The sequence below is a fragment of the Anser anser genome (genome assembly GCF_964211835.1).
Source record: "Anser anser genome assembly, chromosome: 4".
NCBI lineage: Eukaryota > Metazoa > Chordata > Aves > Anseriformes > Anatidae > Anser > Anser anser.
In genome coordinates this window covers 11,803,979-11,829,947 of record NC_139724.1, presented here as the reverse complement: position 1 = coordinate 11,829,947, position 25,969 = coordinate 11,803,979, and the positions used below count along the sequence as shown (strand labels likewise).

Below are 25,969 nucleotides of genomic sequence, written 5' to 3'. Positions count from 1 at the left end.
TTCCACTCCCTCAGGAAAACAGTTCCATCTCCAATGCTAAACAGCGATATAGCTCAGCTGGGAAAATGAATTTTCATCATTTGCCAAGTGATACAAACTTGGAGTCTCACCTGAGAGCTGGTCTCCACTGTGCTAGGCACTGTATGCACAGATACTAACACATACAAACAAACACCATCATGTTTGTTTGTGTCCCCCTTGATTAATCCCTTCTTGTCCTTCTAAGCGGACTGAGGGAGGAAAGTGGGCAAGCTCAAATAATGCCATATTTCCCTATTTTATCATAAATATAGTAAAATGAACAGTAAAAGTAATGGAAGTTGTTGACAATTACAAACATAGATATTAACAGATAGGGACTCTTGGTCCTGGTTCATTAAAAAAAAAATAAAAATATTTTATGTATGTCTGTTTGATATTGGCTATGGTAATAGCTTCCTTCCCTGCTGATAAGTTTCGTAACATAGGATCATGGAGTTAGAGATAGAGGAAAAAAAGAATACAGTTTGTCTTCTGTGGACTTGCCTCATTGCTTAGACTGTAGCACCCTGTCAGAGGCTGCTAGAGTAATTCATTGCAATATTTGTGATTGTTGGCATTCTTCCCTCTACTTAATTATTTTTCCCACGTACACATGTCCACTGCTGGCAAAGGACAAAGCAGGGGGCAAAATGCTATTATACTGGTTCCTAATCACTACTTTTTGGTCTCCATCTTCACTGCTTTCTCTCTCACCCATACACTGCATGGAGTTGCAAGTGTCAGTGATGTGCTTTTCTCATATTTACTCAACAGCATGCTGACACCTCCGTGTTTTCATATGTGCATGATTTACAAATGTGAATACTTAGCCACTGCCTCCGAGAAACAAGTCACTCAACCTTAATAAGTGACTGATGTTGCGTGATTAAAAAATTAAACAGTACAAGTCTTTGTTTCTATAGAACTGCTAATGAGTTCAAAGTCCATGTATATAATAAAAGATATATGTAGCTCTTTTCTGGTTTTGCTATTTGCAAACGCAAACTGTGGTCAGATACACTCTCAAAAACTTTTCCTACTGGAAGGTAATTTTACTTGATTCAGAACGTATCCAGAACTTTTTTTTTCTTTTTTTTTTTCGAATAAATATTATCAGTCTTTGTTCTGTCTCTTAAGAAGTTGATGTTTACCCAAATGAGCTGATGAATCCCCCAAAACGGGATCAGTTTAGACATCTTGTCACATAGTATAGGAGCTTACAGTCAGTGCATCCAATTTGATTGGATGCATGGTTAGTACATAAACAGTACTAGGTGACTTTTGGTACGTTTCTAATCTTCCATAATAATATTGAAGTATTGCCAACAATTCCCCCATAATGATCATATTTTTGGCCAGTTATTCTATCCACATATGTGCAGAGGTCTAGACTGAGGAAAAGGCTGATGCCTCTGCCTTGGTTCTTCAGCTAAATTTTTCCAGAAGCCTAGTCAAGATGGTGTTCCACTTACTTCAAAAATAGTTGCATAGTTAAATTATTTTGCACAAATGAAACCTGTTTATAACCCTGCAAGATGTATCAAAGTTTTATCAGATATGAAATTGTTACATGTCATTAAATAACATCAGCTATAAATCCAGGATTGCTCTTAAATCCACAATGGCAACAGATTCAGCCTATATGTCACCTCTGTCTTTAATATGGGTTTTATAAATTAAAAAATGATGCACATCTAGAAGAAGAGTCATGCAGGTTACAAATTTTTCCTCTGTCTGTAGCTGTAAGGCTGCAAGCAGCTTGCTTTTACTCCAACATCAGATTTCAGAAGCAAATCACAGGCAGGATATCATTCTTAGCATAATCAGCTTCTCCTTAGTTTCAACTGCATTTGATGGATGGTGTTTATGTTGTTCAAAAATAAAGGTGACACTAATGGTTGTAGGGCCCATTTGACAAATTTTACTACTGCCACCACATTTGCTAATGAAATCCAACTATCTGTAACCTAGAGCTTGTCCCTCCTTGTTGAACACTCTTCACTGTAACTCTGAGACTCATACAAATACTATCTTCTGTCCAGCTTGGGCTTGTAGGATTAACTAACAGCCACTGTTCTTAGTGCTGTACTGACCCAGCATGATCGTCATAACGCAAAAAGAGATGATTTTTGGGACCAGTCACACTATGGAGAGAGATGCATGTTCTTCTAGTTGCAAAAGAAGTTAAAGAGAAGATGCAACCTTGAGAAGGGAAAGTACATGTCAAAAAAAATCAAAGAATTTAGCCAACTCTGGGAGAGAAAAACAGAGTTTGAATGGATGGATGAAGTTAGCTGCCAGGTAATTTGGGGGAAATTTACAATTAAATGCCCAATAAACAAATTCTAAGATGCTGACGCTAATGCAAACAGCATTCACTAAGGTTCTAAGGCTCACCGGGTTACTGTATACAATCAGCTTTGATATCTTAGCTCAGTAATTATTTTTAGACTTTTTATGGGCAACTCACTCATCCATCATTGCTTATACCTACTGCAGTATTTTGTATAGACATATTTTCAGAGACTTGAAAAGAAAAACAAAAAAAATTTCTTTGTGGAATTTCAAGAAAGTTCCTTGTACTGATACTGAAGTCATTACCTGATCAGAATGAACATTTTCTTATTTCTAATACTCTGAATATATTACTTCAAAGGGCTAAACCCTGCCATATTTATTCATGCAAACAAATGTTAGTCATAGGAATCACTCCACTTACTTCATGGGATGGTGTATGTGTTCAGATAACGTCATTAATTTTGCATACTGAAACACCTCAAAGGAGGAAAAGAATGGAAAAATATTTAACCCTGTGATGGGACCTTTTTTTTTGTTCTTTTTTTTTTTTTTTGACCTTACTATTTATATACAGCCTGTTCTTCATTGTCTGCAAAAATGTAGTTGCCTCTAACCTAAAACAATGTTTGCTGCTGACCTGCAATCCCCTGAAAACATAGGCTTATATGGTATTGTCACCAAGCTCCACACCAATGAATGTGTGACATCTTGGGAAACTATAAGGGGCATTTTTATGCCTTTGCTGTAAAAGGGCAAATATCCTGCTATTCGGTACCACAGAAGTACCACAATTGAACCCAGCGGGAGTTTTTTGGGTATTATATTTGTTTGTAGACTCAGAATTTCTTCATGAGGCTACCGGAAATGATTCTTGAAGCGTTATTAGCTGGAAAGTGCCCGACTCAGTGCTCTGCATGCTGCTCTCAGCAAGCACACACAAAAAGACCCGTACAACACTGTGTGACCTCTACCTTTCTTACATCACCTGGCCTCGGTGTGCACTGAGCTTTTAGGCAAGCTTTAGTTGGCTTTACTAAGCAGATGTGATTTAACAAAGGAGCCCCCCTAAAACCCTCAAAAAACCAAGAAAACACAAAAAACAAAAGCACAACACTTCAGCAAACATCTCCCATGCCAGGCATCTTCAGACTGCTATATCCATTCACAGCATCTCAGTCCCCTTTGGGGCTGCTACAAGTTATCAGAGCACTTGACAATACCCTGTCACAAACACATGCCTCTGGCCCTCTCAGACACTGTACTTTCTGAAGAGAACTATAAATCCAGGCTTGAGCACACTTCAAAGTGAATACAATTCAGAAAATTCAAGTTCAAGATTTGCAACACAGTGACTATGCATGTATCAGCTTAGGCATCATACCAAGCAAGGGATTTACAGCTCTGTGATGCAGGAAAGCAAATTTCTCTCCCACCAACACTCAGAAGCACAGCTGAATGAAAGCAGCTACGAAACTCTCTTGTGTGCTTTCAGTTCTCAGTTTTTGTATTACCCAGTAGAACTTCTCGCCCACTAAACTTCAAATAACTTAAAGCTCAAATGGACCAAATGCTACCAAAAAGACAGTTTTATCATGGAGGTCCAAGGAAAAAATCAGTTGACTTGCAGAGGGAGAAATACCAGAGCTTGACCCTCATTACCAAGCAGCAGACTCCCTGGAAGTAAAGTTATAGGAGTGGGGAGGAAAAAAAAAAAAGAGAACAAAGGCAGATCCAAAGTTATGCATGTAGGAAAGCTTAATTTAAATACCCCTTACAGGACTGGCAACCAACATCTGAGAAAACAGTGGATTGTAGGGAAATGTAGGGATCACTGCATGCGACTAACGGAACACAAGTTCCCACCGTGCAGTCGTGGGAAAAAAAAGTTCGTAGCATTGGGTGAATAGACAGGGGAATACTGAGCACGATGTTATTATCTCTGCACGTGACATTAATGGGAGCCTTCCTGGAATCCACTGTGCTGTGCCGGTGGCCACGCTTTGCAAGCAGCCACTTTGGGGGCCCAGAGAAGAGCAGACGGGCCATTTTTTCCTCTGGAGCATTTACATTCTTGGGAGAAACCGAAGGAGCTCAGTCTATTTATCTCATCAGAGACAACGTTAAGTGGCTATTTAATTACTGTCCTTAAATAATTGCACAGAGAGACTATCTGAAACTAGATAGCTATTTAATCTGACAGAAAAAGACATTACCAGATCCAGTAGCTGGAAGATGAAGTCAGAAAAGTTCAAATTGGAAGTGAGATGCAACGTTTAGCTATGAGATTAACAATTGGAGCCAACTATCTTGGAATGCAGTAAATTCCCAGTCATTTGAGGTCATTAGATCAAGATGGTGTGAAGAGGCTGGTGGGCCAGAGCTTGGACTTTTTGGGGAATAGTCTGCGTTTCATGTTATGCAAGAGCTTAGACTACAGGGCCATAACAATTCCTTATGACTCTGAAACCCACTAGCAGCACTGTTATCTTTTCCTGGGAAAAACAGAAAGAAGGATGAAGGAAAAAAATGTTAAGGAAGCCAAGACTTGTGCAAAAAGTAGGTTAATCTGTGGACAGCATACACGTTCACAAACTAGGAATGGGTAAGATCATCCAGTTTTGCCACTAACTTCAGCAGCAAAAAGAAAACGCCTGTTAGGGATTTACGACTCCAAGCCAGGTTGCTCCAAGTGTCTCCAGCAAACTTGCCGCACAACTAAAGCTGGTTAGAAGGGGTGAGCAGCATCAGGCAAGTCTTTAAGGCGTCCTGTTTTTTGGATGCAACACAACAGCTTGGAAACCCAGCAGGCGAGCCTCCTGCTCTTGGCCCTGCACCCAGAGAGCAAATTTTGGGAGCCCTGGCGTTAGGACCCCCAGCCCCTGGTACCTGAGCACATCGATGCGTGCGCTCCGCTCCCGTCCACCCGGCAGCAGCGGACCTTGGGGGTCTCCCCTTCGCACGGAGACCCCCGGGGGGGGCCGAAGGTGGGGTCGGGGGCTGCCCCTACCAGCGGGGGGGTCCCCCCGCTCTGCGCCACCGCGGGACGTGGCCGTGGCGACCTCGCCGCTGCCGTGGCGACCGCGCCGCGCATCCCTCCCTCCCCGGGCCGGCCGGGCGGGGGGTTATTATTAATAATAATAATCCGTAGCCCCCCGGGCACCTGCCCTCGCACCGAGCCCGCTCCTCACCGGCTCCGTAAGAACTTGCCGGGGGGTGGAGGTGCTCGCGCTGCCCCCCAGCTCCCTCCCCTGCCCCTTACCTCCGCGGCAGCGCCCGGGGAGCTGCGGGCGCGCCGCCGCCGCGGGCAGGGATGACCTTGCGGAGAAATTCATCATCCGGGCAGGAAAACAAGCCCTTCCTCGGGGTGTGCGGCTGAGGGAGGGAGGGAGGGAGGGAGGGAAGAAGGGAGAGATGGAGGGAGGAGGGCTGCGCCGGGGTGCCCTCCCCGCCGCGGCGGCAGGGAGAGGCAACCCGGGAGGGCTCGCAAGAGGCACCGGGAGGCTCCGGGCCGCTCAGAGCTGCGGCGGTGGGAGGCGGGGAGCCGGGCAGCCGAGGAGCCTGGCAGCGCTCCCCCCGGCGGCCGCCGGCGGAGCGGGGCAGCCCCGAGCCCCCGCCAGCCCTACCCCGGGCCCCCGGTTTTGGCGCAGGCATCCCCCGCGCCGAGCCCACCTCGGAGCCGCTCCCGGAGCAAAAACTACGTGCTCGGCGGGGGAAACCGCCTGCTCCACCGCGGCACAAGAGCCAGACCTGCAGCACATGGGGAGGAAATCCGCCGGTGCCATCCAGTCCTCCTCCGTGTGTCGGTTAGCTTAGCTATCCAGGCACCCGACGAGCCATCATCCAAATTTGCGTGGGGCATTGCAGCGGATGCAAATGGTGATCGACTCTTGTCACGCGTTCAGTTCGGGCTGCTTGCTGCTTTTGAGACGGAAATCTGGCTTCCGCTATGAAGCTGTCCGGCCTGCCTGCGGCTAGCCCTCAAAAAAATAGATCCCCGCAAAAGTAACAGCAACAGAAGCGCTTTGCGTTAGGACTCATATTTGTCTGGAAAGCTTTGATCTAATTGCACTGCATTCCCACCAGTGAGGAATTTTATCTGCTGCAATCACAGGAAATGGTTCTGCAGTGCCAGGAGGTTCAAGTAAAGTACAGGTTTCCAACCAGGAAGATTCCAACTCCTCTACTTTTCTTAATAGGCATATAGGAACAGGTTTTCCAAAACTATAGGACAAGCTGCGAGGACAACTCCTGTTTTCACATTGGCTTTGCGATCTGGAAAAGACTGGGGAACAGAAAGAACAGTGGACTAGAGGACCTAACAAATCGTCATTATTATTAATTTTAATCTCTAATCATCATAAACATCAATAAATCATGTCCCCCTGATCCATGTTAGTGGATCCATATTTTATTTACTGTTCTGCAAAACACCCTCAGGCTCAGTTACTGATCCTAAATCTCTTTGACTCATGGGTTAAGTGATCACTGCTGGATCATGAAACGCTTCTCATGTCTCCTACCATGGTATATGCAATTTCTTCCCCAACACTTGCGAGTGAGATCAGCACATATTTATGTAATATCCATGCTTGAATGTGGCTTTCTGACTTTATTTAATCACAGAAAAAGAGAGATTTTCAATAATCACTGACAATAGCTGCTTCCTTACATGTGTCAAAATCAAAACAGTACTTTTAAGAACCTGAACATTCAAACACTAGGGAATCTCACTGGAGGGGGAGAGTGAGGAAAGCATCAGACTTTATCAGGAAAGGCAAAGATGTACATCATTAACAGCCAGGGTTTCCTGGTAGTTCAAATCTACTTTGCTGTCTTTACAATCTCACTTCTTTTTTGGTGCTTTGGAAGACTTGTATAGAGCCTAGTCCTCACCCTGGTCATGTCTGAGTCAGGAATTCAAGGTCAGGCTAGCCAACTCCTCTTCATTATTCTCCAAAAGGAACTATTTTTTACAGAAACACTGCCAGACTTCCTAGAATTAATCCCGCTGCCATTACTACAGTGCAGCTTCCACTTTTGTGTTAAAAGAGAAGAAAGACTGGATGATTCAATTTCCTTTGTCAGCAATTGTACTTTTATGAAGAGGTAGCTGTAGACACTTAACAGACCTTGCTGCTATGAGGACTTCCCCGGACCTCAGTTATTATAGTTTTCCTAAACTTCGCTAGACAGAAGATTGCTTATCTAGGCTCTTAAGAGAGACTCCTTAGCCCAAGGTACTGAAATCACAGTCTTGGCACTCAGTTAACCAATTAACTCAGGTAATTCTGTAAACTTGTGTCATCTGATGCAGCTTTTCCTTTCTGCATCTTTCTCTCCAGTTCCAAATCCCCAAAATAACATTACCTCTAGTCCCTTCTACAGCAACTTTCCCTGCCCTGGAAGAAATAAGACGCTGTGGAAAGGTGAGATTCAGGCTTGTCACCAGGCAGTCCTTACATGACTGTGGCACTATTTACAAAGGAAGGAATTTCAGTTGTTTTAGTATTTATAGCTAATACATTTGTCTTCTTTGGAAATCAACTTTGGAATTAATTGAAATGGAAACATGGTAGGATTTTCAAAGGCATGCAAGACAGGCAGCTGGCTGGATGGTCAACTTGAAAGCCTTGAAAGTCACAGCAATAAGAGCCACACAGGTTCAGCTGGAAAGGCTGGGAAGACTTTCTACGGGCTATTGCACCCTTCCTGTTTTAGGGCTGTCAAGCGCCTTCAGAGCATGTAGAGGAATCAGTCCCAGTACCTGCCAGAAAAGAGCAACTGTGATTCTGAGGATGAAAATAGTTGACTAGGAAGCTTTCTTTGCTCTAAGCCTCTTCATGCTGATGCGCTTCCAAACCAGTGCCTAAATGTTTTCCTGCTGAGTTCAGATAAACATTTCTCTCTTTATGTCTGTGCAGCATTACTGAAAATTCCTTTGCTGCTCTTAGTGGTCATGGCTGAGCTCTGAGTCTGATGGGCAAGGAAATCATAGAGGAATGAAGCAGTAATATGACTGAAATACAGCTCAATTAATAATCTCTTCGCCATGCCCAGTAGGGCACAAGTGTTTCATTTCTGAATGCATTGATGTCCCAGGAAAGCTGAGTAGAGGCATCAAGAGATTTGGATCATTGCAGGAATTGGTTAAGGTGATAAAGTGCACACGTGCACAAAGGGCATGTCCACTTTATCTACATAGTCTTCTAATGTACATATTTTGTCTCCTACCTCTCTTCACTGAACCCCAGCCTACCACAGAATGGTTTCATTTGGTACACCACGCAATATTAGTATTAAATACCTTTAAACCATCTTCTAAACCCTGCTATGAGCCTTGAACTCCACTAGCTGCTGTACTGATATGCTAAAGAGACCATCATATGTCAACATATCAATGCATCACCATATCAGTACAAACTAGATATTGAGATTAATAAGCTGGTCTACCAGAATTTTTACCTCATTTGCTTAATCACCTGTGAGTCATGGCCAATATTCTACATTTTTCCCCATTCTTTTGTCTGCTTCAATCTCCAGCTATAATATTTGTTTTATGTTAATTTCTTGTAGGTGTTAATGCAGAGAAGCATTCATACTGAGGGCAGCACGCAGACATTTGCATAGATTTAAGCACTGTGCTTAGCACTTACTGAAGTCAATGGAACATGCTTAAAAATAAATGTGTACACAGGACATGTGGACATAGGTCTCTATAATATCAAGAATAATACAGAATTAAACCTCTCTAACTTGCTAATGTTTAGCTGTAGAGGAATTGTTTTCTGATATGTATTAGGCCAGAGCTCAGGCCAATAGGAGGATGGATTTTCAAGGAGCTGCCAAAATACAAGTAATCATCAGAAATGACAACCACACTTCTACAGTGCCTTTGAAGACTCCTGTAGAATGTTTTAATATTTTTTGACATGCTGGAAAGAACATCATTTTAAAACTATATCACCATCTTGCTAAAGAAAGTTCTTTCCTGTAGCTGAAAAAATAGAGCTGATGACTATTTAAAATGAGAAACGCTATGACACGTGGAGAAGATTTGTAGTTGCCCTAAGCTAGCATAGTTTCATTTACTTCAGTAGCAATATACAGATTTACATTGGTATAGATTTGCCTTGTTGATTTTTGCACTGCTTATACCATATCCCTTAATATATTTTCAATTTTAATGACACTGATACCGAATATAAATTTTGTAGGAGCAGTTTTTACACGGCATATTTCATGTCTTCTTCACGAAAAGAGCTATAAATATTTCAAAAAAGTAAATAAAACAGCTTTTATAGGCAAAACAACTGAAGACTGGGCTGAGAAGAGCAATGAAGAGCAAACTTGTGAATACAATCATTTAACATTTGTAGTTTTGTGAATGCATTTACACCTTCATTTCTCATTAAAAAATATTGAAGGACTGAATGAACATGCTTGTTTTGGACTGGGAACCAAGCCACAAAAGATACAGTCCTCTGGTATGATAGCTGCATTAAGTAGCTGTACAACTAGAGACAAACATATGAGTGAAGAAACATACACAAGGTGACGTGATGTGTGTGTTTTGTGATCATGCACTTCCAGTACAACCAACAGAGCAGAGCAAACAGTAATTCCATGTTACACAGTATCTCTGTCTCCCTTTACCTCTCACATACCTAATGGGCTGTACTGGGCATCTCATAAATGGATGCCCTGTTCAGCCAGAGAAATAACACTCCTGGATCATTAGAGTAGCTCTGATGACACTACGACTAGAGAGATAAGGATTTCTTGGTCATATTTCCTCTAAGACAGTGTTCTTTAAACATCGTGGTCTTCATAAATATATATACAAAAAAGGAATATAAAGAACGAATAATATACCACTGGGGGTGAATGGATGTTTTTCAATTTCATGGTGGTTCCAAGGCACTACAAATCCATATGCTAGTTGCAATACCTCAGACAGCTGTGTCAAATTTCACTTGCAAATATGTAAAGATGAGAGTTTCTACAGCATTATGAAAATGTCCTTGGCATTTACCATGCACAGTTTTTGCCTGACAGTTTTTGTTTCAGAGTGTGCCGTGAACATCCTAGTCCTCATGGGGAACTTCAGCTACAGAAATACCTACAAGAAGGACAACACAGCAGGGCATAAGCAATTCAGGATGTTCCTAGAGTGCATCAATGACAACTTCCTCACCCAAGTGATAGATGAGCCAATGAAGAGAGGTGCTCCGCTGGATCTCATACTCACCAGTAATGAGGGGCTCATTGGGTATGTGAAGGCCAAAGGCAGCCTTAGCTGCAGTGGCCATGAGATAGTGGAAATGGGGATCCTGAAGAAGAGGAGGAGGTTAAAAAGTAAGCTTATAGGGGCCTCTCCACAGGCCTCAGGGGAACTGTTGCTGAGTGCCTGGAGCACCTTCTGCCCTCCTTCTGCATTGACCTGGGTGTCTGAAGGGATCTTTCTCACTCCTCAGTCTCTGAGCTGCTGTTGTGCAGCAGGTTCTTCCCCCTCCCCCCCCCAGCCTTTCTTAAATCTGCCATCACAGAGACACGTACAACATCACTTATTGGCTTGTCTCTGGCCAGCGGTGGGTCCCTTTTGGAATTGGCCAAGTCTGTCCCTCATCTAACATGGGGCAGCTTCTGGACTCTTCTCACAGAGGCCACCCCTGCATCCCCCCCCAACAAAACTTTGCCATGTAAACCCAATACACCAGTTTACACAATTTTCCTGACTGTTCTTAAGCCTGTTGCAACAAAACACGAGAGATTTCATCAGCCATAAGATGGGGATGAAGTCTACCACTCCTGCAACCCTTCTGCTATCAAACTCTTGCCACATAAACCCAATACCTTCACCTTATTGTTTAAGTAACAAGACCAGCTTTCAGGAATCCCAAGCCCCAGAGAGCAAGAGGAAAATCTGGAGCAAAGATGTACCTATTGTGGAAGAGAATTAGGTCAGGGATTACTTAAGCAAATTGGACATCCATGAGTCCTGATGGGATACACCCATGAGTGCTGAGGGAGCTGGCAGATGTACTTGTGAGGCCACTCTTTATAATCTTTGCTTGATCGTGGAAACTGGGAGAAGTGCCTGAAGACTGGAGGAAAGAAAATTTCACTCCTATCTTCAGAAGGGCAAGGAGGAGGACCTGGAAAACTACAGGCCAGTCAGCCTCACCTTGATCCCTGGGAAGGGGGTGCAGCAGCTAGTGCTGAAAAACATTTCCAGGCACATGAATGACAAGAAAATCATCAGGAGTAGTCAGCATTTGAAATTGGAAACTTTTGGTTGGTGCGTTGTGATAATTATATTTTCACCCTTAGTGTCCGTGTAGTACGTTCGGGTATGATTAATTTCACCATCTCCTATTCCCATTTCACGCATATTCTATATATTCATTACTGTGATTCTAAATGTGAAACAAGCCATGCACAAAAAACAAACAAACAAAAGAAAACCACACACACAAACAACTTCCCCCCCTCAGCCCCCCGCCTCCTCAACAAATTAAAACAACCATTTGATGAGTCAGTAATTTATGCTGTTTACCTCCTTTTATGTCAACAAAACTAAGATCTGGAACAACACATAATCATAATGATTATAGGCATAATGAGCTGATTTATTACGTACTCACCACATGGTATTCTGGTGCATATTCAACAGTAATGATGTCAAATAACACAACTAGAAAACCTATTTGCTGAGATAACCACTGCCTACTGTGAACAATAAATTAAGCTAATGGGGTACCAGACACACAGGGGCTCCGGATACAGAGCCCTGTCTCCAGTTAAGCTATGTTGATTGTATGTATATACCAAATGTTTTTGATATTTTCAGAAGTTCAGGAAATAAGAAAATCAGTCTGAGTTTCTTTTAAGGAGTGGTTGTGAGTGTTGCAGGTAAATGTAAATCAAACTTAAATGCCCTTCCCAATGCAGTTCTGTGAGGAAGGACTGCTATATGGCTTGCACATTTGTACAGATTTTAAGAACCTGTTTGTTCTAATTGCAAGTCAAGTTCTGCCTATGTCCTTGGATGTCATCAGCTGACTGTGTAAAATGCTATTCCAGAGGGAAACATCCTTTGGCAGGGCTACTGCAGCCATTTTTATGTTTTCACGTTTTGTCACACAAGATGGGATCTTCTCCTCATGCTACCAAAAGAATAGTTGTCCAGGAAAGTACCAAGGCTGTTTATGGCTCACAGTTGCTTTCCTTACAACATCGATTTTTATGCTGATTCATACAACAGGGGAGATGAAATGTAGATATAATAGAAGTGGCAAGGTGAATAGATAAAAGATGGACAGGTGTAAACATGGAGAATAAGTACCAAGAACAGTAAGGAGTGTAGATGAAGAGAACTGAGGAGGAACAGAATTACTTGTTTAAATGTAAAGAATATGATATAACAAGTAACTACATACAATGTATGTCAGTCTAGAACCAGCTCCCTGAAAAAATAAAAAGCTCTGGAATGAAATCACCCGTCAATATGATCTCTAAACACATCAATACTGCCCTGAAACAGAAAGCTTTTCATTCAGTCAAGACAGTTGGTAAAATGAAAATGCGGTTGTTCCTGTTTCTAGTACGTATTCACTAATTCTAACCAGAATCCTACCAACATGTGGTATCAATGTATCAATACATCAATACTGTGATGTATTTCTGCATTGTGAAGTGACATTCTTGTATCATCTTTAAATTTGCCCGTGCACCCGTTATTCTTGAATTATTAAAAAAAAATCTGATTTACTTTCCCTTGGCCACTCTTTGTGTTGTTGTATCTATCATCATCATCTATCTATTATGTTATTTTATCTAAAATATGGAAGTCCAATGTTTCCATTTCTTTTTTGGCTTTTCATGCCCCTATTGCACCTCCTGCCCAGCCATGTCTAATAAAATTTAGATCCTCTATTTATCTAAATAAATAGGGACCAAATCTTTTGCTAAGAAAGCTCAGTTGTAGCTCAAACGCAGCTCAGTGTAGCTCCTTCTAGAAGCTGAGCTTGCTCTTTTCAAAAAGTTGGCTTTGCTTTTATTTTTCTCTTTCTCTTAACACAAAAGTAATTATCTCCATTCGATCAAACCAACTAATTTTACATTTCCTCAATTTGCAGTAAGTCAGCCCTTTTCTTCTGCTTTTCAGGATTATTTTATATTAAAGCATCTGTGCCTGCTGTAAACAGCTCAGTCCATTCACACTGGACACCCTCATGTGCAGCAGGCTGGCCAAATGACCTCGCTGCACCTTCCCCATGGACTCTACAAGAACAGTGCTCACCACGGAGCTTAGTTTCACCAGTTTAGTTTCACTTGAATGGACAAGGTTTGCCTGGGAGTTTCTCCTTCCCTGTTTGGCCTTATAACTCTTTCTGCGAGGCTGATTTTTCCACTGTTCCCTAGTTGCTGCCCCCTTAAAGTATTTTCTTGCTGCAGGCAGCATCCAAACTCTGTCACTGACACCAAAGAGTTAGACATGACCTGTTCAAGCCAGGACTGTCCTGATTCCTCTGGGGTATGTGCAGGACCCATTCTGTGTGATTCCAGCCCTCTATGACCTGCAAACCTATGGAAAGCATTTTGAGATGGATTTTCTGCAGTGATAATCATCACTGTTCCCCGTGCAAATTCTAGCTAAAAACATATCCGTTTTGGCTGTGGGTGAATGCATTAAGAATATCAATATGGTTGTAAGGTGCTTTACCAACATATTCTTAAAATGTTTTTTTTTTTTCCTTTGGGACATCTCTCCAGAACAAGAGCTAGACAAGATTTTGTGAGTCATGGGCAGCCTTTTAAGATACATCTCACAGTTGCAGAGCAAGAAGGTATTTTCCAGCTGTATCTAAGGAAATGCATGGGTACCAAGAATTGTCTTTGGATTCAATATGACTAACACTGAAGTTTCTAGGTGGTTTCTTACTGATTTCAGTGGATGAGGCAAAAATAAATGAGTAAGCCACAGACAGCAGATGAGCAAGTGAGCTTATAAATGGTTACTGTCCTTTTGAAGCCAACATCCCTTAAAATAATTTCAGAAGAGCTTGTCTTTGAGCTCAAAAATCTTCAGAATTCTGGAAAACGGGGAAAAGAATCAGGGAGAAATAACTAAAAATAATTCTAATTATTTTATACTATCTTGCCTGCTGATAACATATTTGAGTGGTGTTCAGCATAGAAAAAAAATAAGGCATTTTTCTATCCACATCTAATGGGAGCTTAATGACACATTGCTTTATGTCAGAACCTTTGATTAACTATCATCATTCTGAACTCAAAAGTTGGTGGTCTGTGATTTTATCTCAGCTCTAGAAAGCTGTTAAATTCAAAACTACTAAGACAGGTTATTTCTTCTTTTTGGTATATTCCTCCAAAATTCAGAGCCAAGAGAAATATGCTCTACAGGTATACATTATCAGTAGTCACAACCACACATCCTTGGCTCTGGCCACATGCGCTAGACTTCACATTGCTACACAGAAGTCTTGGTGTAAATTTCAGTCATTCTGGGACTTGTAACTTTTGTTATCTAAGAATGTATCATATAAAAAATCTTCAGAATGAACAAATGTGAATTTTGTTCAATTTGCAAAGCTAAACTTTAATCCAGAGGCTCCTGAGACTACTTGTGTACTAGATGAAGTAGTGCAACTGTAAGTATCAATTATGTGTAGTTAAAGAACATTAAGATCAATGCCATGATATTTCACTGCTTTTGTGCTGTAGAAATTTCCTTTATATGAAAGATCAGGATAGGCTTTTTTGGTTGGGTTTAAGTTCTACAGTGGGAAGATTGGAACAACAACAACAACAAAAAGATAGAAAACCACTTCTTTCCAATATATAAGACATGTAAAGACATTCAAGACAAGTCAAAATGAGGTGCTCACAGTAGGATCTCCTCTTTATTCCACATCAGGAATAAATTACAAAACACTTGCAAGCTTAATAACCTTAAGTAACTAAGCTGCACATTGCGGTTGACATACTGGAGGGAAGGGATGCCATACAGAGGGACCTGAACAGATTTGAAAGGTGGGTCCCTACAAGCCTTATGAAGTTTCACAAGGCCAAGTGACCTACGGACAACAGAAGTGTTCAAGGCCAGGTTGGATGAGGCTTTGAGCAACCTGCTCTAGTGGAAGGTATCCCTGCCCATGACAGTTGGAACTAGCTGATTTTCAAAGATCCCTTCCAACCCAAACCATTTGATGATGATGATGAACCTTTCCTCTTCCAATTCTGTCTCAACATGTCATATGCCTGTGTGAGCCCAGTCACCTCCTCTGTCCCTTCCTTCAACAGTGGGTAGAGTATTTTACATATTCTACTAGAAAAGATGTTTTAACTCTTTTTTTGAAGACAGTACTGAAGATTTTCTCAACAGATGTTAATCTCACCTGACCATGGATGCAAATGCACATTACAGTGAAGATTACCAGATAAAATTGTTGTAAGAATCATAACATCTCTCTTCTTTCAGATAGCACAGGTAGGACAATTTTTTCACTGAAAGCCAGTTGAGCATTTCAGACATGTTTGGGATAACAAAAAGTGCATTTCACAGTTGGCTCTGTGAAATAAATTCAGGCACTAAATCTGACCAAATGACTTCAGTTTCTTTTCCCACAGTGTAAGAGTAAGACAACAGATTAATTCTTAGAATGTACACGAGAAAAAGTAAAACATGGGTGAATTTTGTTATATCAATATCCAGGAAACATTACAAACATTAGTCAAAATAGTTCTTGTAGTTATTATCATCCCAATGCTTAGGTACTAATAGTGGTGAAAGCTCAAAAATTTTTAGAAACAGACACCATTTTAGAGAAGACAGTGTCTAAAATACATGACCGTGGATCCACCTTTTGTCTACTCTCTTACTTTTGTTATTTGCCACTCTTCCTAGTTGAATATTTAGTACTACTATGAGTAGCTAAAGAGCGTTAAGATCAATGCTGAGTGCATAGACAAAAGCATTAAATAGCACTTACTGTCAATATCAACAATGCTGAACCACCTGCACATAAAGAGCAAAAACAAATCAAAACCAATCCTCTCTCCTCCCACACACTTCCAAAAATATAACAGAGAGAAAACACCCAGATTACTGAGAGGCTGAATATTCTCCTTGAAAAACAGGGTTGAATGGGGTTTCAGTTTTTTCTTTGCTAAGCTTGCAATGGAGTAGGGCATACCCAGAGGTATGATCACAAGAGCTGACAGAGAGGACTCAGTCTAGATTTGCTTTTTCAGACCTAGCATTGGGCTCGCCCTTATGAGTCTCCAGTGAAACACATTTCCTCACGCTCCCATTGAGAATGACCTCAAGCCTCATGTGATGGCATCTTTCACCCTCCCATCTTTTCCTTAATTGTGCTAAATGTTTCTGAGCCAGCTGACAGTTTTTCTCGGATGGCTTATTGATGGGGTGATTACAAAACCTGAAGCCTGGGGCTAGTCCTGCCTTCCTGCTCATCATCAGATTCAGGTGGTGTGAGGTCCTGGATGTGGTCACTGAGTGTGAAGCCAAAGCTGAGGGAGAATAAAGCAAACCAAAGTCCTCTTTCCTCTACTACTTCCATACCATAGATGAAAAACAACAAAGCTCTCAGTCATTATGGGCAATGTTTTCTGTGGGTATATACACAAACAAACACAATGAGATATAACCTTCTAGGCAAAGGCTAGCATAAAAGCTAACTTTTAATGCTGCATGACTTCTTTCTTCAAAGGAGCTGGACCTCCCCTTTTAATTATTATTATTATTTTTTTTTAATATTCAGTCCCCCAAACATAACCATGTTGGATTTAAATGAGAGAATTGCACTTTTTTATTTTCTGAGCCAGGCTCTTAATCAAAATGAGGCCTACTGGTTATACTGCAAGAAGAAATCATTATCAGTAAGATGAAATCAATGGATCTTTGGCAATTTATAATGGATAAGAATCTGCCTTTAGCAATAGATAAAGCCTTAAAGCTGATCTAAAATGCCCAGTAAGACACAGAAATCTCCAGCAGCCATAAAGCTGTCTTAACGGGTTAAGTGGGCATCCTGGGGACTTAGAATGAGGCAGCATTGCCAGATACAGCACATGCTTCAAAAAGCCCTGAGATACAACGCAAATGGCTGCAGCTTCAAGTAGTCATAAAACTGTCCCTCCTTTTGCTGGGTGTTGAGAGCTGCTAAGACCCTGAGAATGAGGTAGTGACATGAGGCAGCCTCGATCCCAGGAAGACACACTGAAGTTCAGCCAGAAAAAAAGAAAGGTTGCTGAATGCTAAAAAATGACTTGAAATTTTAACTCTCTCTTGATGTTGACTCTTTAGAATACATGGAAAAAGAATGTTTCTTACTTCCAGCAAAACAGGGTACTTTAATGTCACTAGAATAAAAAAAACATTTTAAATTTATAAGGGTCTTTTTCTATCAGCTCTTTGTCCACATATAAATCACTTTTACTCGTTGCGGGGGAATAACAGCATAAATATGACTTGACATTCTTATCACCTCCTCAGTCCTCAACCAGAAGATTTATTGCATTGTTCTCTGGGAAACATTCTGTAGTTAAGGGACTCGGAGAGAGAAAGTCTGCTTACCATATGTACGTATATGAGAGATGTAAGTGAAGCTATAGTCATCTCCATAAAGCTATAGTGTATTAACTACCAGATTGCAAAGGGTGGCTAAGACTCTGCTATTAGTCACTTTACTTTGACATGACTATCATACAACCCATATTCTCCACAGAAGATTATCATGTTTGTTAGGCTCATGGCCATTTAAATTTGCTAGAGAATGGTTTACTATTCAACACCATTTTTTTTAAGGCAGTGAATTCTTAGCTGAAATAATATCATCAACCTAACTGGAAAAAAATGATTTATATTTGGTAAATGTTATTTGCACCCACAATAATTGCAGATTTCCTCCAATTCCCTTTAACTCACATGTATATGCAGAAGTCCTCTGTTCCCAGGAGATACCAATACCCTGTTTCAGTAGGCACCAGAGTCATTTTTTCCACGGGTATGTCCCCAGTTCTATCACATCTTGCAGTTACTTCACATTTTTCCTGCTTTTCTTTGAAAAGGGTCACACTGTTTATTGGAAAAGCAGTCTGTGAACTCTCTTCAGCACAGGAAATTTGGTTGAGCCTAGTCTTTAAGTGGATTGTTCTAATGGACAAAAAGGCTGAAGCCTGTAACAGGTGGTGTACAGCAATTTTGGCAATATAGTCAATAATAAAGTCTCATATGTTGCGGGTCCTCTGTAAGAAACTCTGTGCCTGTGTAACTTGTCTTGAACCCAACACAGCACCAACCTTTAACATAGACAAAGATAACAATAACTTCAGTAATTACTGAAGATGGTATCAGCAAATATCTTTTAAAGTAAATCTTAACAGGATTAACTTCCACTGAGATGAATGAGTTTGCATTTGATACTAATGGCAATATGGTTATCTACCTGTACACACAAACAATTTCCTATTATGCATATACATGCAAAGAATTCATATTGCCAAGAGGAAAAAAATGTAAAAAAAAAAAAGGATATTAGTTGAAGAGCAGTATGAACTAGTCACATAGGCATAGACACACATGGAGAAAACCTACTTCTGAACCTGTTCACGTGATTCAACCCCTCTCTATTTTATTTTATTTTATTTTGAGCCAGCTGAATTCTTTTGTCCTGGAATAAATGACAGAATGTTTGGAAATTTGATAAATGAGCCCTGGTTTATCAAACGAGACTGAAAGTTAATTCTTCCCTACAGGAATTGCCATCCCCAGATCTGTGGGAGAAAAAGGGTACTTGTGCTTCACCTCAGCTGCTTCCATGACAAGAGTGACATGCTTAAAGTCATCTTCATTGTGATTTTAATAAAAATCTCTAAAGCCTGTCTTTTCTTTTAAAGTCCACTGATGTTCCTCCTCTTTTCAGCCTAGGTTTGCCTTACTCTGTCTCAGTGCATTCTCATAAGATGATTTTGACAATCTTCTGCCCTACGAGCAAGCATCACTGCCACAGCAAGATGATGCTGACGAGGAGAGCTTCCTATTTTGCCTGTTTTCTCAGGAATGCAGCCTTCTGAAGCATCTTAGCCAGTACATAAGCAGAGCACATCCTGTTCTTTCCTTTAGCCACTGGTGACTTTTAAACAACACTGCCCATGAATTTACACACATCCACCACTAGCTAAATAATTCAATGGCTGTTCAGGGATATATTGGAAAGATTCAATTAGTCCTTGAAGAAGTGTGTATTAATGAAGCGTGTCTATCTATGAAACTGCTTTAATAGGCAACAGTAGAATTGTTGTGAATTCTGCCAAGGGCAAAGGGTACAATTTATACCACTAACAGGGGATATCATTCACAATTAGAAGAATAAATTGGACATTACCAATGTACTGAATGGCTCTCTTGAAATAGAGGTGGGGAAGAAAAAGTAAAATCTCAATCACAATAAGGAATCTATCAAAGAGTTTAAGGCTTTTTATTAAAAACTGTAATCAAAGATGGATCCCATTGTGTTCTCATTTCTAGGTTAATTGTTGGCAATACTTCTCTGATCTCAATAGCAGTGCTAAGAAGGGACTCAGCTTCAGCTGAGCACAGTCAGAGGCAGACTCTTTTTAGTCTCATTTGCTTATATTAAGAGAAATGTGGATTGAAGAAAAAAAACACAACTACTTATTTACTGAGGTTGATGAGAAAAGGCTAGATAAATGAAAGCGATATTCCCTCCTGTGTTCATTTGTATTGCGCAACTGCACAGGTTAACCATACCACCTCCAGAGGCAGTCCCCTCCAGATCACGGATTTGAGTCATAGCAGGGCACAGGGGAATTTGTATGTGCTTGCCTGTTTGCCATGGGCTGCTGTATGACTGCCATTAAGGGCATGGTGGTGCCGATCAGAACTTCTGTTAGATGACAAGGATCTTGACATACATACCCTATACCCTTGGTTACAAATTACTGGGTCAAATCAGTACCACCCGGCTGGGCTTCCTCAGCAAGGCCAGCCTTTCAGAAAGGCTCGGTTTCTCCTTCAGTTTGGAAGGTTTCTCCCTCTGGCCCCCACAAACAGCATCTTGCTGTCCAAAACTGGGATCCAGTGTGCCTTCTCCCTGCCCAGCAATGCTTCTCACAGGGTCAGGAGCAGGTCCTGGTGCCAGACATTTAAAGCAGTGTCCTGAATCACACTGTACCTCATTTTTCAAAGAAAACAGCACAGATGACCTAAACTTGGACAAAGTGACTGTGAGAATTTGACACCTTTATAAAATTAGGCTAGATATATTGCTCTTTGAAACATTGGCTAAAGCTGAGATTCATATTTCTTTAAAGTTTTTTAACTGCTTCGCTCAGGTTACCCTTGCGTAAGGCAAGAGTATCTTAGGGAAAGAAGATTCAGGAAGACACATCCCATGCTAGGAAGAGATAAGACAAAGTCTATTCCTCTCTGAAAGTCACTGAGAGTTGTGTAATATTCTAGAGGGAGCAGAACTGAGTCCCTGATAAAAAAAAAAAAAAAAAAGCTCCCACCCTCTAAAAAATAGCAAACCACTAGAAATGTCTCTCAGAAAATATAGGGCATATACAGTTTTCAAATATTTAATCTTCTGGCAAATACCATACATCCAAACCTGCTCCTAGTGAGGCTCCTCAATGCAGTCAATTATTTGTGTTCAAGAAAATGTTGGATCTGTATGTGGGAAATAAACTGGGTATATTTACATGGGCATTTCTAACAAATAGCCCTTTGCATGGGCTACGACTTAATAGCCAGTTTTATCTAACTGACTCTTCAGAAGTTAAAGAAAATTGTGAAGTGAATTGAGACAAATGAGTTAATTTTGAGTCTCTCAAACCAGAGAGATGCAGTGTATTTGAGGACTAATCAACACATTGCTTTTCCATGTAAGTCAGCAATGTGTGGATTTTTCTTGTGCTGCATGTGTTGTTTATTGACTCATTTTAATCTTGTTTCCATAGAGGAGAGCAATATGCTTGCTTTCCATAGCCACAGAGCTCAGGCATCGTCCAGTCTCCTCCAGGACATTTCCCCTGGGAGCCTCATGCAGGAAGAATTTCCCTGCCTGTATGATGCAGGAGCAAGGACAGCCTTTCCAGAAACATAAAATAAAGACACAAAGGGAATTCAATGGAGAGAACAAGGCAGTTACCTAAGATATTTTTCTCCCCTTATAAGATTTTCTGAAAATCATGCAACCCAGAAGCTTCCTATAAGACAGGCTATACCTTCTGAAAAGTTTATAGCCATCCACTGCAGCACTCCAATGTGAGTCCATCATGCCTTCAAGTATTTCAAGATTTTATTAGTGCCATCTAGCAGTCTCCCAAGCAATTCCTGGGCATGAACGGCTGGCAGGTAGGATGTTCCAGATCCACCCCTAACAGCAATTTCCATGCAATCATCCTGTTGTAGAGGATATGAGAATTTACAAAATTCAATGCAGTTTGCTTCCTGCTGTTTGGACTCATCCTTTGGCAGAGGGGGCACAGACTCAGCCTTTGCTCAAGGGCTGCCAGAAGGATGTGCAGGAGTGTAGTTTCAGGGCAGTACAAACTGGCTACAGCCCTGCCTGCCTCACTCCCTCTCCCAGCTGCACACTTCTGCCTCTCCCCAGACCAGCATAAACTCCCACGTGCCTTCACTGTGAGCTGGAACAGAGGGCTAATCCAGGCACAATCTGTCACTCTACAAACTCTTAATTGTAGCTGTAACAGCTTTCCAAACCACCTCATCCCAAGTGCCTACAGAACTCCCATCACCTCAAGTGACGTGCAGATACAGGAGTGAAGCCCCCAGATCATGGACTTCAACTGGCCTAAGCTTTTGTGGAACTGTACCTAAGTCATAGATAAGGTCCCAGTTCTCTATCACTTCTCTTTTCAACATTGATATGAAAGTCAATTGTTTCTCAGTTCTGCTCCAGAAAGAAGAAGTAGGCCTTTCAGTTTCTATAAATAAAAACAAGCCTTTCTTACAGTAAGGAACAGTACTCCAAAGTTTATTGAAAAGAAAGGGTGGCTTTTTCAAAGACTGAAAGATTAAAGAAATATTTTCAGGGATCTTACCACATAGTGGTTACTATTGCAGCGAGAAACTCATAAGAACAGTGGCCCTAGGAAAACAGACTCTCCTGGAAAAGCTGAACGGTCGCATGCAAGAGAATAACTTGTGATGGATACTGTAAGCTCACTTGGCACGTGCTGTTCCTTATCACGTATCTGCATGTTTGCACTAGGCTTTAAACAATGAAACTTTCTTTGTCATTGGCTCGTAGGCAATACCACAACATGCTATACACCAACAGAATTATTGCCAGAAATCTCTCTGTTAGGAGACTTTGGGTACAGTTTTCTTGCAAAGAAGGTTTGTGGTGATGTTAGTCACGGCATACTTAGGTTGCCAGTTGTCTTACAGACACTGTATATATAAACACATACAAAGATAAGTGCATATGCAATATAAATCGGAACATTTACATGCTACAAATAAAGTATACTATATGCACATAGCTAGCAGAACTGTGTGATGAAAGGCTTCAATTCAGTTACAGTATCTGAAGGCTTGTATGTTGAGTTTCCTCTGAGCTGTAATTTTGAACTACTTTCCCATTTAACCTACAGAAGGTGAAGTTCTGGATACAGCTGCTGTAGGGAAGTTTGTCCAGAAGACTGTACTGCAGCTGTGAGATCTGGAAGCCCTAACAATTTTTTTTTTTTCCCTCCAGGAAAGCAAGGTCTCCTCACACCTAGAAGCCTGCTTAATGCTTTCCCTGTGTCTGTTCCCCATGCTATAGCCAAAAAGGCCAGGCCTCCAGAAGCTGAGAAACAAGAGCTGTGAAAGAGGGTGCTGGTACAGCCAAAGCTTTTTGGAAGCCCTCTTCTGCAGCAAATGATTTTGGAGAAGAAAAGGACCTTCAGAAATATGTAGCTATCTCCATGCTGTTACATCTGCTAGAAGGCTATTGAAGTGCAGGCTTAGTATGTCCCAGAGCAACTCAAGAAGCAAAACGGGACAGTTTCTTGCAGAAACCAGGCAAAGGGCTCCAGAAGCCAGCCTATGTTTCTCTGGACTGACACTGAAAGGCAATTGCCTTTACAAGATTCACCAAAATCATTTCCAGCTGAGCACTTCAAGTGGGTCTAGCATCCCTCCCTCCAGAACAGCTTGATAACGTGAACACACCATTCAAATTTTACTTTTGAAAGTGGAGGCACTAAGATTCTCCCCTTGAGAAGAAGTTCAGGTAATGCCTAGTTGGCAGCCATCTAAAGATGAACATTCGAAGCACCTAAAAATCTCCAGTTCCACAAGTAGTACATATATAAAGCATGCCCATTATTCATCACTGTGCTACTCCAGTTGAATTCCAAATCAGCTCTGCAACCGGTGCAAAACCTCACTAATGAAGTGCTAAATCAAGCCCAGCAAGTGGAAGGATTCAATTCTTTTTTTTTTTTTTTTTTTTTGCTTTAAAGCTTTTGCAATTAAGGATAATTATGATCCAACATTTATATTGCTTCTGTTTCAGTTTTCTTGCAGATGAGATTTGGGTTTTGCACACATAATACTGTTTAGTTTCAGTAAATATTTCAGTAATAATATAAATGCTCCATTATCACGTAGTAAAAGTCTGCTGCAACATTTATTTACTAATAGCCCTGAACTGTTCAGAAAGAGTTGAAAAAAAAAATAGAAGAAGCAATGGATTTATAAAAGCACTGTTTGCTTTTTCTCTGCAAGCTTCTATTTCTGCAGGGAAATTTGATTTATGAAGCCTTGATTCCATGTCTGCTACAGACCCTGGCCTGTTGCTTAATTTAGCAACAAGGCATCGGTTGTGGATTGGCTGCCCTAGAACAGCACAGTGGTTGAGCTCACTCCTGCTTTCCCTTGTGTAAGGTCACTTTCTCCATGAGCATGAACGTATGATGTGTTGCATACAAATGGACAGGAGAAAGCAAAAGCTTGGTTGTGAAAAATGTCTGGCTTTCTGGTCCTCACCAACAACAATCAGGCTTTTGCAACTGAAATGATATTCCTTTGCTTCTCCAGCCTTATACCTCAAATCCCCCTTTAGACCAATCTTTTTCGACAACTCTTCCCTTTCCAGCCACCTACGCTTCCCATTTGCAATATTATTTGATAGCACATTTATCCAAGAAGCTTTATCTTGCATACTTTTTGGAGTGGAGACAGACCACCTGAGCTCCATACAGTTCATTAGACCAAACAGAAGGTGATAATGACAGCTGGTGTAAGTGCTGTATCAGTAAGCACATGTAGCAAGATGCAACGGATTCTTAGGTCTTACAACTTCTCATGCTGAGTGGCTAGAAGGTATAAGATCTGTATTAGGTAAAAAAAACAAACAAACAAGTAAAAGGAGGCCTAAAGTGTTCATCACTTAAACTTGAGCTTTTTTTTTTTCTTTTTCCCCTGGGCATCTCTTTGTGCTTTCAGAGCAACACATAACATTTTTTCCTATTTTTGCCTTGTAGTCCTTATGTGTATATTCTTCCTAACCTGTATCTATTAGGTCTGGAGTAGCTACAGTCACTCCTAGGAGTCAAATGGGGAATGTGGGCCACTGTAAAAATTTGTATTTATCAGATGACAGCAAACTGATATAAAGTAATGTTTGATGGTCAAGCCTCTTCTGTCCTCCTCCTGTAAATGCAGGGCTTACATCTCTTTAAAAATTACTGATCTCCTTGGCTGGATTGACATTTTGTTTGCTGACTTCAAGAGGTGGCCTGTTTGACCATGTACCTTTCTGGATTCACACATCATTCCCATGGATAGAAATTGAATGGAGCTTCATAAGTGAAGCAGAAACATCCTGCAGCTACAGGGCTGTCCTGTCAAACATCAGGCTTATTCGAGCAAAGAAAAAGCCTCAAGTGCCCATTATAATGAAATCTTTCAGACAATCTAAATATAGATATTTCTATCAGTTCCCTCTCTAATAAATCACAAAGAAGAAAACATAATTGCTGTTTACACATGAGTCAAATCAAATAACCTAACCTTTATTTAGCATTAGTTTCTGCTATGATTTTTTCCATAGCTGACCTTTTCTACTTCAGAGAGATCTTTATAAAGAATGGGCAAGGAGGTTAAAAAAAAAAGTTATCTTGTGAAGTGATAATTAAGCAAGACATGGGCCATGAAAATAATGTTTTTTCACACAGCATGCAAAGGTCTGTGTATACTCAGAGTCGCCTTGGGCAACAGGACAAACTCAGTGATGCTCTGACCCTCCTACAGCGCTTCCTGTCTCTGACATCAGCATGGCACTGTCATTATTACTGTTGTAAAGAGGCAGACAGAGCTGATATGCTGGCTGAGAGAAGCTGTGACAGCTGCTTCGTGTGTGTCACTGTGTTTTATCACTCCCTTACAAGATAATAATAATGATTAGCCTTGCCCTGCTCTAAGAATGGAATGAAGTATTTTTGTTGAAAGAAAATACAAACTTTGCTCAGGAATCATGGTGAGATTTTGAGAATCAGTAACATCCCTCAGTGCAACCCTGAGTAGTTATAATCTGTGTTACAATAAAGCCCAGATGGCCAATGT

The 25,969-nt window shown here is 41.1% G+C and overlaps 1 protein-coding gene across 8 annotated transcripts in view; it reads right to left on the bottom strand.

Moving 5' to 3' along the window:
* The window catches only part of GPRIN3 (GPRIN family member 3), a 56,887-nt gene that overhangs the window by 23,274 nt on the left and 7,644 nt on the right, over positions 1–25,969 (bottom strand). For 2 of the 8 annotated variants that reach the window (XM_083835836.1, XM_083835834.1), the window contains exons 1-2: positions 6,067–8,065; positions 5,579–5,691 (exon numbers count right to left, since the gene is read on the bottom strand). The exons of 1 other annotated variant lie outside the window; for it this stretch is intronic. The gene's annotated coding sequence lies outside the window, so the exon portion shown is untranslated. Of the gene's footprint in view, positions 1–5,578; positions 5,692–6,066; positions 8,839–10,351; positions 10,439–25,969 lie in introns of those variants that run through there. 5 more of the 8 variants (XM_083835833.1, XM_083835831.1, XM_083835832.1 and 2 more) reach the window with 5 other exon arrangements.